General features: G+C 41.7%; 1 long non-coding RNA gene across 1 annotated transcript; it reads left to right on the top strand.

Moving 5' to 3' along the window:
• The first annotated feature begins 2,428 nt into the window (after nt 1–2,428).
• Nucleotides 2,429–9,081, top strand: LOC118400793 (uncharacterized). Its single transcript, XR_008075592.1, has 2 exons — nt 2,429–2,678; nt 8,636–9,081. It is a non-coding gene; the product is annotated as an uncharacterized LOC118400793 (long non-coding RNA).
• The last annotated feature ends 1,972 nt before the right edge of the window (nt 9,082–11,053 follow it).

The following is an 11,053-nucleotide window of genomic DNA, read 5'->3' as shown; positions in this document are numbered from 1 at the left end:
GGGTTTGACACTTTAGGTATGGGATACACATTGGCAATCTTCCAGGCAGCAGGAACAGTCCCCTGCCAGTAGGAGGTGTAACAATGTGTGTGATGACAGGGGCTAGATCTTCTGCATTCTCTTTTAGTAGCCAGGCTGGAATGCCCCACACACTTTACATGGGCTCAGTCTGGCCAGAGCTTGCTTTATCTGGCCAATGCTGCACAGCTCACCCTGCCTTGTAGGCATAGGCAGGGGGAAGGTGGCAAGAGGTGTGGTGCTTGTCCATTCTTCAGCAAAAATACATTAAAAACATCAGCTGCATCTTTGTCTTCAGAACCCTTTGTAGTATCTGTGATCTACATCTGTTTATATTAGTTACTATGCTTTTACTAAGCAGTAATGTATTACGGCAGTGTTACGTTACTACACCTAATAGGAAATGCTCATGCGCACTATTGTGTGGGGCTGTAGATGTTGTGTTTGGGGAGAACAGCAGACATTTGTGATCACTGGATCTGAGAGGAGCAAGTACGATGGGGGTGTTGTAGTGATTCTTCATATATGTAATGATCAGATCTAGGATGGCGTCCCCTCTGGTCTTGTCTTTGACCACTTGTTTCATGTCTGGATGGGAGTTTGTCAGCATCTTGATAGGCAGGTGATTAAAGTCTCCATACAGACCCATTTGGAGATAGGACATCCTGATCACATCCACAGTGTTTTCTCATTTGCCCATGGTGGATGGTAGAGTAATCCCACGAACAGAGTTGAAACTGAGCTGGGGAGTCGTTTAGGACGGAACTGAAGCCACATACACTCACATTCCTCTTTCTCTAGGTCAGTTCTTCTCTTTGACTGCATACTGTGGTTCACATACTTAGCCAGACACCCTCCTCTCATCCCCTCTCGGGACCTGTCATTTCTGAACATCTGATAGTTATATATGAAAAGAGATTAATCTGGGATGTTTTCGTGGGCCCAAGTTTCAGTGACACACCCAATGTCTGCATTTACTAATTGAAGAAGCAGTTCAAATGCATCCACTTTGTTTATCAATGATCTTGAATTACAAACAAGCACATTTGGAGTCTCTGGGGCATTCTGGGACGTATTTGCGACATCACATAATTCAGTTGAAGCTCTGCATTGACGTGAGCGATTTGTGTTTTTGATGCATTTTAGGTCTGTTACCTTCTATTGTCAGTATTGTCCTGTGTGCCCTTACTAGCTGTGTTCCCTCTCACCCAGCTTCTTGCCGCATTATCCCGAAGCACTGAAGTTTGTCTCGGATATGCAGTGCCAGTGGAGGTGCATGTTTTTTGTAAATCTGTAGAAAATTTGAGTTTTCCACAACATTTGTACAATCAATCCATCGTTGTCAAAGCAATGCTTAATCCATTTAAAAGCAGGGAGCAGTGCGACACAACAACAAACACAATTATTTCAAACATTGTACACATTTTACTCTTGAGCGGCTGCCTGGAATCACCATGAAAGGAGGCCCGAAACTCTTGACAAGGTGGTTAGGTGTTGGATTAATGTCGCTACAGTGTTCAGTAATTTCTCTTTGCCAAATCCCTCACTTGTACATGCCACTCCGATGGCCTCACGGACGCCATCTCTCTTTTTGACACCAATGTAGTGAATTAGGATGAGATGGAGATGTGAATATTACTTTTGAAATGCAATAAATAGCCTATTAACTACTCGTGGACAAGTTAACATATGTTGGATTCACCTCTCTGACTCCAACTCAACCAAAAATCTAAATTAAAAAATGGGATTAAACATGTTCAAGATAGCATGCCATGGTTGCAGGTCTGTGGAGGTCTTCACAATGGCTATAATAATCTGTGCAGAATCTTGAATGGCACTGATCACTTGCACCATGTACTTTTAATGTAATCTCATCTGCAATCCAGGTCATTTGGTTCTGCTATTAGATGAAGCACAGTGACAACACATGAATCTGTTGTATAAATATACAAAATATCTGACATTGTATTCCCATTTGAATTTTTCTATACTTTTAAATGGTTAAAAGCGTAACATTGGAAATTCAACTGTCTTTTTGAGTGGGTGAATATAGGTTGTAATCGCATTGATCATCTCAACCAAATATTTCCCAATTATCCCTGTTGTAATTATATTTGATTTTATTTATGTGACCATTATTTAACTGACAAGCCAGTTAAGAACAAATTCGTATTTATGTGTTGTACCCAGTGGCCTGTGGCTACCACACAACCCTTGAATCTGCAAACATGCACAACACACTCTCTTGGTCATTTGTTTTTTTACCAAGACTGCAAGACGGTGTCATTTCTGCTTTTCGTTTCAAAACATTGTTGTGCCCTACTGATCGTGGCCCTTCATCTGATTACTTGTCCAGTCATTAGTTTATAGATCTGAGGCCTTGTTTGTAAAACTTAAGTAGTTTTCAATACTGTAGTAGTGATAGTTTTGCAATATATTTCAGTCCATGCAACTATTCATAACCATGTGGTCTTTTGAAGTGTCACTTTTCGTTTCCATCAGGAAGTTGTGGCAAACTGACATTGAATGTAAAATTGGTTGATGATAAGTGTCGCTTTAGCCGAATTGAGTTATTTTGTCACGGTTTTAATATTAATCAGTTGTTGAAATGACTAGTATTCCGACCGATGGCATATGACATCACCATCTTCTTGATCTGGGTGAGCTCTGGTTAAATTTGACTAATGAATAGGTCTATATTTTAATGTTTACTACAAAGTAAAATCAAGAAATTAAATATTTTCTGAATGTGGGTACACAAGTGCTTATATACTCTACAACATTTATAAATATAAAGATGCATGCATATGATATCATTTTCTGTACCGCTTTGACATGACAGGTGAAGTACAATCCCCTCAATTTGTTTTTGGACATTGAAGCTAAAATTTAAATTTGGCTCTATTCTACAGCATCTTGGACTTGAGATCAAATGTGTCAGATGAGGCGACAGTACAGAATGTCACCTATTATTTGAGTTTTTTTCTTTTATACATATCTGTTTTACAGTTTAGAAATGAAAGCACTTTATTTATCTAGTCCCCCCCATGTTAGTAAGTCATAAATATTTGGACAAATTCTCTTATAGTCTTTAAAAGCAGTCAAAGGTTTAGTATTTGGTCCCATATTCCTTGCATGCAATGACTACATCAAGTTTGAGACTCTAATCTTGGATGCATTTGCAGTTTGTTTTTGGTGTTTTCATGTTATGTTTTGCAGAATAGGAACTAAACGGTGAATGGTGACTTGAATAATTTCCTTCTAAGATGTTTCTGAACATTTCAAAATAAATCCTGATAATACCATGATTAAGAAAAATCATGAATAAATCATGAATAATGATGAGTAAGATGCCTTTCAGAGGCTACAACAAACATTCTAAAATCTTATCATTACCAATAACGGGGGAGGTTAGCATTTTAATGGTGAAAATGCTTACCCCAAATGTAAAACTCACACGCAGCCTATGTATGCCGGTTAGGCTCAACACTGGTTATAAAGCTGATTAATGTGCTGAACTACCCCCTTCCTTCAAGAGTGTGTCCCCATGCTTCTCTAAATCAAGTTCCTCACATGTACACACCCCGATGGCCTCCAGTGACTGTCAGTTCAACAGTTTTTTAGGGGGTATGATCCTTGTGCCTCTGTAAACTTTTAATTCACAGTTCATTCATAATTATCCATAATCATGGTAGCATCCACATAAAAGTACACGTGTTCATAAACATTTTCTATTCTTACTTAGAATAAAATTGACTCCAAAATTGCACAAAACATTATTCACCATTCTTTTAGTTCCTATTGGTCAATGTCACACCAATCAGTTTATATCAGCCTATCAACAATAGAATTCCCGGGACATTTCCGGGACGTGCTTTCCCTACCATGACGAGCACTCCTACTACTCTTCCTCCTGTGGTCACACACCTTAGCTGTCTGATATTTTACTGTGCGTACATCTAAAAATAAGTGCCTTAATATGTTGATGTCGGAGTATAAGATTGCCTATTGTTGTAATCAACATGTATGTGGGGATTGTTAGCTAGCTCGCTAGTGTTAGAATATCCAATCAGAATGCGTTATTATTTAGCATTCCTGTTAGCGATAAACCACAGTTCTCACGAGTGCTGCTAGGCTATATTCTGTGTACACCGCTCATGGTAAATGTGTTCATGTTGTGAAGACGTACTTACAATACTGCATTGTTTACATTTGTATATTTACCATTTTCTACAAGTTCCATAGCCTGTGTAGCTTGTCATGTGAACACACATTTCCTGCTACAGTGGTGCAGCCCATGCTGTATATTTTTTTATTTATTTATTATTTCACCTTTATTTAACCAGGTAGGCAAGTTGAGAACAAGTTCTCATTTACAACTGCGACCTGGCCAAGAGAAAGCAAAGCAGTTCAACACAGAGTTACACATGAAGTAGAACAAACATACAGTCAATAATACAGTAGAAAAATAAGTCTATATACAATGTGAGCAAATGAGGTGAGATAAGGGAGGTAAAGGCAAAAAAGGCCATGTGGCGAAGTAAATACAATATAGCAAATAAAACACTGGAATGGTAGATTTGCAATGGAAGAATGTGCAAAGTAGAGAGAAATAATGGGGTACAAAGGAGAAAAATAAATAAATACAGTAGGGGAAGAGGTAGTTGTTTGGGCTAAATTATAGATGGGCTATGTACAGGTGCAGTAATCTGTGAGCAGCTCTGACAGCTGGTGCTTACAGCTAGTGAGGGGGATAAGTGTTTCCAGTTTCAGAGATTTTTGTAGTTCGTTCCAGACATTGGCAGCAGAGAACTGGAAGGAGAGGCGGCCAAAGGAAGAATTGGTTTTGGAGGTGACCAGAGAGATATACTGCTATGGTGACCAGTGAGCTGAGATAAGGGGGGACTTTACCTAGCAGGGTCTTGTAGATGACCTGGAGCCAGTGGGTTTGGTGACGAGTATGAAGCGAGGGCCAGCCAACGAGAGCATACAGGTAGCAGTGGTGGGTAGAATATGGGGCTTTGGTGACAGAACGGATGGCACTGTGATAGATTGCATCCAATTTATTGAGTAGGGTATTGGAGGCTATTTTGTACATGACATCGGCGAAGTCGAGGATCGGTAGGATGGTCAGTTTTAAGAGGGTATGTGAAGGATGCTTTGTTGCGAAATAGGAAGCCAATTCTAGATTTAACTTTGGATTGGAGATGTTTGATGTGAGTCTGGAAGGAGAGTTTACAGTCTAACCAGACACCTAGGTATTTGTAGTTGTCCACATAAGTCAGAACCGTCTAGAGTCGTGATGCTGGACGGGCGGGTCGGTGCAGGCAGCCATCGGTTGAAGAGCATGCATTTAGTTTTACTTGTATTTAAGAGCAGTTGGAGCCCACGGAAGGAGAGTTGTATGGCATTGAAGCTCGGGTTGTTAACACAGTGTCCAAAGAAGGGCCAGAAGTATACAGAATTGTGTCGTCTGCGTAGAGGTGGATCAGAGATTCACCAGCAGCAAGAGCGACTGTCAGGATTTGGCCAGGATTGTTCTGGTTTTGGCCACTAGATGTCCCCATGGTGCTTTTTTGACTCTTTTGTTTTCCCTTGTTTCCAGTTATTATTTGCACCTGTGCCTCGTTTCCCTTGATTGTATTTAAACCCTTAGTTTTCCTCAGTTCTTTGCTCTTTATTTGAATGTTAGCACCCAGCGATGCTGTGAACATTTGTTGCTCCAGTTGTACGCTCTTGTGGTATGCTGTTTTTGTTCTCATTTATTTTTGATTATCTTTTGAGGCTTTTTCCTGCTGTACCTACCACCTTGTGGATTTACCTTTTGACTTGGATGACCTTTTTCTCTTGGAATTACGTTTGATGTTGTGGATTTATATTTTTGCCTGAACTTTCCTTTTTACTTTATTAAAACACTGTCTCAAGTAATGCTGTGTCTGCCTCATCTTCTGGGCTCTGCCGACTATTAGTGGCTCAGTTTGCTAAGTGACTTTCTCACACCGGAGACCTGAGTTCGTAACCGGGTCTTGACAGTGACATCATTGGTGTATACAGAGAAGAGTCTGCCCAAGAATTGAACCCTGTGGCACCCCCATAGAGACTGCCAGAGGCCTGGACAACAGGCCCTCCGATTTGACACACTGAACTATCAGAGAAGTAGTTGGTGAACCAGGCGAGGCAATCATTTGAGAGACCAAGGCTATCGAGTCTGCAGATAAGAATGTGGTGATTGACAGAGTCCAAATCCTTGGGCAGGTCGATTAATACGGCTGCACAGTATTGTTTCTTATCGATGGCGGTTAAGATATAGTTTAGGACCTTGAGCGTGGCTGAGTTGCACGCATGACCAGCTTTGCAACCAGATTGCATAGCAGAGAAGTTGGGGTGGGATTGGAAATGGTCGGTAATCTGTTTGTTGACTTGGCTTTCGAAGACATTAGAAAGGCAAGGTAGGATAGATATAGGTCTGTAGCAGTTTGGGTCAAGACTGTCCCCCCCTTTGAAGAAGGGGATGACCGCAGCTGCTTTCCAATCTTTGGGAATCTCAGACGGCACGAAAGAAAGGTTGAACATGCTAGTAATAGGGGTTGCAACAATTTCGGCAGATAATTTTAGAAAGAAAGGGTCCAGATTGTCTAGCCCGGCTGATTTGTAGGGGTCCAGGTTTTGCAGCTCTTTCGGAACATCAGCTGACTGGATTTGGGAGAAGGGGAAATGGGGAAGGCTTGGGTGAGTGCTGTTGACCGGGGTAGGGGTAGCCAGGTGGAAAGCATGGTCAGCCGTTGGAAAATGCTTATTGAAATTCTCAAATATAGTGGATTTATCGGTGGTGACAGAGTTTCCTATCCTCAGTGCAGTGGGCAGCTGAGAGGTGTTCTTATTCTCCATGGACTTTAGTGTCCCAGAACTTTTTTGAGTTTGTGATGCAGGAAGCAAATTTCTGCTTGAAAAAGCTAGCCTTGGCTTTTCTAACTGCCTGTGTATATACAAGCCTGTGTTAGCTTGTTAGTCATGTCATGCATATAGTATCAGTGCTATAGTCTGTTTTGGACTAGGGAACCGCCTAGGGAACTGCCTAGTCCATCTTTGACATCCAGCCTTCTGCTGTCCTAAGATGTTTCCCTCCTCCATCCTTTGACATCCAGCCTGCTGTTGTCCAAAGAAGACCTGGGAGCCCCCTCCAGTCTCTGCGGTCCATGTCTGCTCTCCAGGCCCTGTCAGCCCCGGCCTGGTGGGACCTGCCTGTCCAAGTCTTGGGGTTTATGCTAGCCCCTCTGTACTATGTTGTGCTAGTTCCAGCTTTGGGATACCCTCCTGACGTCGCAGTGGAAGACTCGCCTGACGTCCCCTTTGAGGACCAACCTCACCGAGGTGTTCACTATCCTGTCGTAGGTGACACCTCACCCTCTCTCCTATTAGGTCCTCAGTCTAAAGTCTCTATATTCCCAGTAGGTCCAGAGCATCTTAACCCTCAGTTCCCTGATCACCTAGTGTCTTCAGTCACCTGCTATGCGAGGTCTCCAGTTGTCTATCCCAGTAGGCCCAGAGCTTTCCGTCCTGATAACCCTAACATCCCCTAGCTCAGTCTGTAGCTCAATCAGGCTCCATGTCACTAGCTCTGTCAGGTCCGATGTGGTCACAATACCTGCGTTATCGGATATTTTATTGTATGTGCATCTAAAAGTAAGTGCCTTAAGATGTTTGTCTTGTGGTTTACGGGGCTCAAAATTGCCTATTGTTGTAATCGCCATTTATGTTGAGCGTGTTAGCGAACTCGTGCCCCCGCTAATGTTATTGCTAACATTAGCATTTCCATTCAGAATGAATTCGTATTTAGCATGCCTGTTAGTGATTAGCCATTTGTTAGCGTTACTCAATATTTTCGGTGTATATATTGTTCATGCTAACATTTTACTACAGTGGGCTAAATCAGAGTCACATAGTGTTCTTGATCGTCTTAAACAAATATATTTTGTAACAAAAGTATACACCTCACACACATGGTTATGGGCTTTAAAAAAGAAGGGACCTGTATTGTGTCAGATATAGAGTTGAAATGTATTCCATTTTGAGTTTGCATCCCAATATTACACTTTATATATAACAAAACCGTTTGACACAGAAACATCGGATTTTCTGCACTTAAGTTTATCAATGAGAAAATAATGAAAAATATTTACATTCCACCCATGAGGCCACTAGAGGGTGATTTCCAAATCAAAGTTTATTTTTTACGTGCGCCAAATACAACAGGTGTAAACCTTACAGTGAAATGCTTACTTCCTGTCACGTTCTGACCTTAGTTCCTTTGTTATGTCTTTGTTTTAGTTTGGTCAGGGCGTGAGTTGGCGTGAGTTGGGGTGGGTAGTCTATGTTCTTTTTTCTATGTTTCTATGTCAGAGGCAGGTGTCGTTTGTTGTCTCTGATTGAGAATCATACTTAGGTAGCCTTTTCCCACCTGTGTTTTGTGGATGATTATTTCCTGTTTAGTGTTTTTTTTTCCCCATTCACCTTACGGGACTGTTCGTTTGTTGTTTTGTTCAGTGTTCAGTTATTTTATAAAAAAATATGAACACTTACGACGCTGCGCATTGGTCCTCACCTTCTTCCACCACAGATGATCGTTACAGAATCACCCACCAACCAAGGACGAAGCAGCGTGGTATCTGGCAGCAGCGAGTTCTGGACTCCTGGACTTTGGAGGAGATTTTGGACAGAGAGGTACCCTGGGCACAGGCTGGGGATTATCGCCGCCACAGGGAAGAGTTGGAGGCAGCCAAAGCAGAGCAGTAGCATTTTGAGGAGTTGGCACGGCAGCGCAACAGGGACGAGAGGCAGCCCCAAAAATGTATTTTTGCTAGTTGTGTACATCAATGAAAATGCATTTTTACAATTCAAGGCAAACGTGAGGTTGAATACATTTCATAATGCACTGTTGCTATATTTTACCATTGTGAAGGTTGCTTGTTTTTTTTATTACCATGGAGAACATGATTTGCATGCTTGTGGAGAGCTTTGAATGTTTCTAATCAAAGTTGAATAAAGCCTTTTTGGGTCATTTTACCTTTTTGTCTGTCTTTGTACAGTGAAACCTGCATCTCGTTCCTTTTCGTTAACTGCCCTCCCATACAACACACAATCTTTATTTGCTTCTTGCTTTTTACTACAGCCTAGCTTTCAGAACCATGGAGTGGAGTTGTTTTTATGTCTACTGTACAGGAAATCAGTTACCAACCTGTTGGCTGTGCCATAAAGCAGGATCATTAAATTACCCAGCTAACCTTTCAAGTATTTTCCTTGATTTTTCTGTTTCATTTAGAAAAATGAACTTGAGTATGGGTAAATTCTACTGTATGTCACAGAAACATTAAAGAAAGACCTAGATGGGCTGTCACACAGATTAACATCAATTCAATGTCTTCAAATGACAGCTTTAGGTGAATGCTGCTTTAGTCTAGATTAAAAACGTGTTGATATGCCCTTGAGTAAGGCACTGGTGTCTAATAAGAGACCAACAGAGATCAATATTAAAATGTACAGTTGAAGTCAGAAGTTTACATACACCTTAGCCAAATACATTTAAACTCAGTTTTTCACAATTCCTGATATTTAATCCAAGTAAATAGTCCCTGTTTTAGGTCAGTTTGGATCACCACTTTATTTTAAGAATGTGAAATGTCAGAATTATAGTAGCGAAAATGATTTCAGCTTTTATTTCTTTCATCACATTCCCAGTGAGTCAGAAGTTTACATACTCAATTCGTATTTGATAGAATTGCCTTTAAATTGTTTAACTTTGGTCAAAAGTTTCAGCCTTCCACAAGCTTCCCACAATAAGTTGGGTGAATGTTGGCCCATTCCTCTTGACAGAGCTGGTGTAACCGAGTCAGGTTTGTAGGCCTCCTTGCTTGCACACGTTTGTTCAATTCTGCCCACGAATGCTCGTTAGGATTGAGGTCAGGGCTTTGTGATGGTGTAACGGATGTGAAATGGCTAGCTAGTTAGCGGTGGTTCGCGCTAAATAGTGTTTCAATCGGTGACGTCACTTGCTCTGAGACCTTGAAGTAGTGGTTTCCCTTGCTCTGCAAGGGCCGCGGCTTTTGTGGAGCGATGGGTAACGATGCTTAGTTTGGTGACTGTTGTTGATGTGTGCAGAGGGACTCTGGTTCGCACCCGGGTATGGGCGAGGGGATGGGCTAAAGTTATACTGTTACAATGGCCACTCCAATACCTTGACTTTGTTGTCCTTAAGCCATTTTGCCACAACTTTGGAAGTATGCTTGGGGTCATTGTCCATTTGGAAGACCCATTTGCGACAAAGATTTAACTTCCTGACGGATGTCTTGAGATGTTGCTTCAATATATCCACAATTTTCAGGCCTCATGATGCCATCTATTTTGTGAAGTGCACCAGTCCCTCCTGCAGCAAAGCACCCCCACAACATGATGCTGCCACCCCCGTGCTTCATGGTTGGGATGGTGTTCTTCAGCTTGCAAGCATCCCCGTTTGCTCCAAACATAACGATGGTCATTATGGCCAAACGGTTCTATTTTAGATTTCATCAGACCAGAGGACATTTCTCCAAAAACTACGATCTTTGTCCCCATGTGCAGTTGCAAACTGTAAGTCTGGCTTTTTTATGGTGGTTTTGGAGCAGTGGCTTCTTCCTTGCTGAGCGGCCTTCAAGATATGTCGATGTAGGACTCGTTTTACTGTGGATAGATACTTTTGTACCCGTTTCCTCCAGCATCTTCACCGTTGCTGTTGTTCTGAGATTGATTTGCACTTTTCGCACCAAAGTACGTTCAATCTAGGAGACAGAACGCTTCGCCTTCCTGAGGTATGACGGCTGCGTGGTCCCATGGTGTTTACACTTGCATACTATTGTTTGTACAGATGAACATGGTACCTTCAGGTTTTTGGAAGTTGCTTCCAATGATGAACCAGACTTGTGGTTTACAATTTCTTTTCTGAGGTCTTGGCTGATTTCTTTTGATTTTCCCATGATATCAAACAAAGATGCAGAGTTTGAAA

This window comes from Oncorhynchus keta, chromosome 22, assembly GCF_023373465.1.
Source record: "Oncorhynchus keta strain PuntledgeMale-10-30-2019 chromosome 22, Oket_V2, whole genome shotgun sequence".
NCBI classification, from domain to species: domain Eukaryota; kingdom Metazoa; phylum Chordata; class Actinopteri; order Salmoniformes; family Salmonidae; genus Oncorhynchus; species Oncorhynchus keta.
Note: the sequence above shows the minus strand (reverse complement) of the source record. Positions and strands in the feature narration are given on the sequence as shown.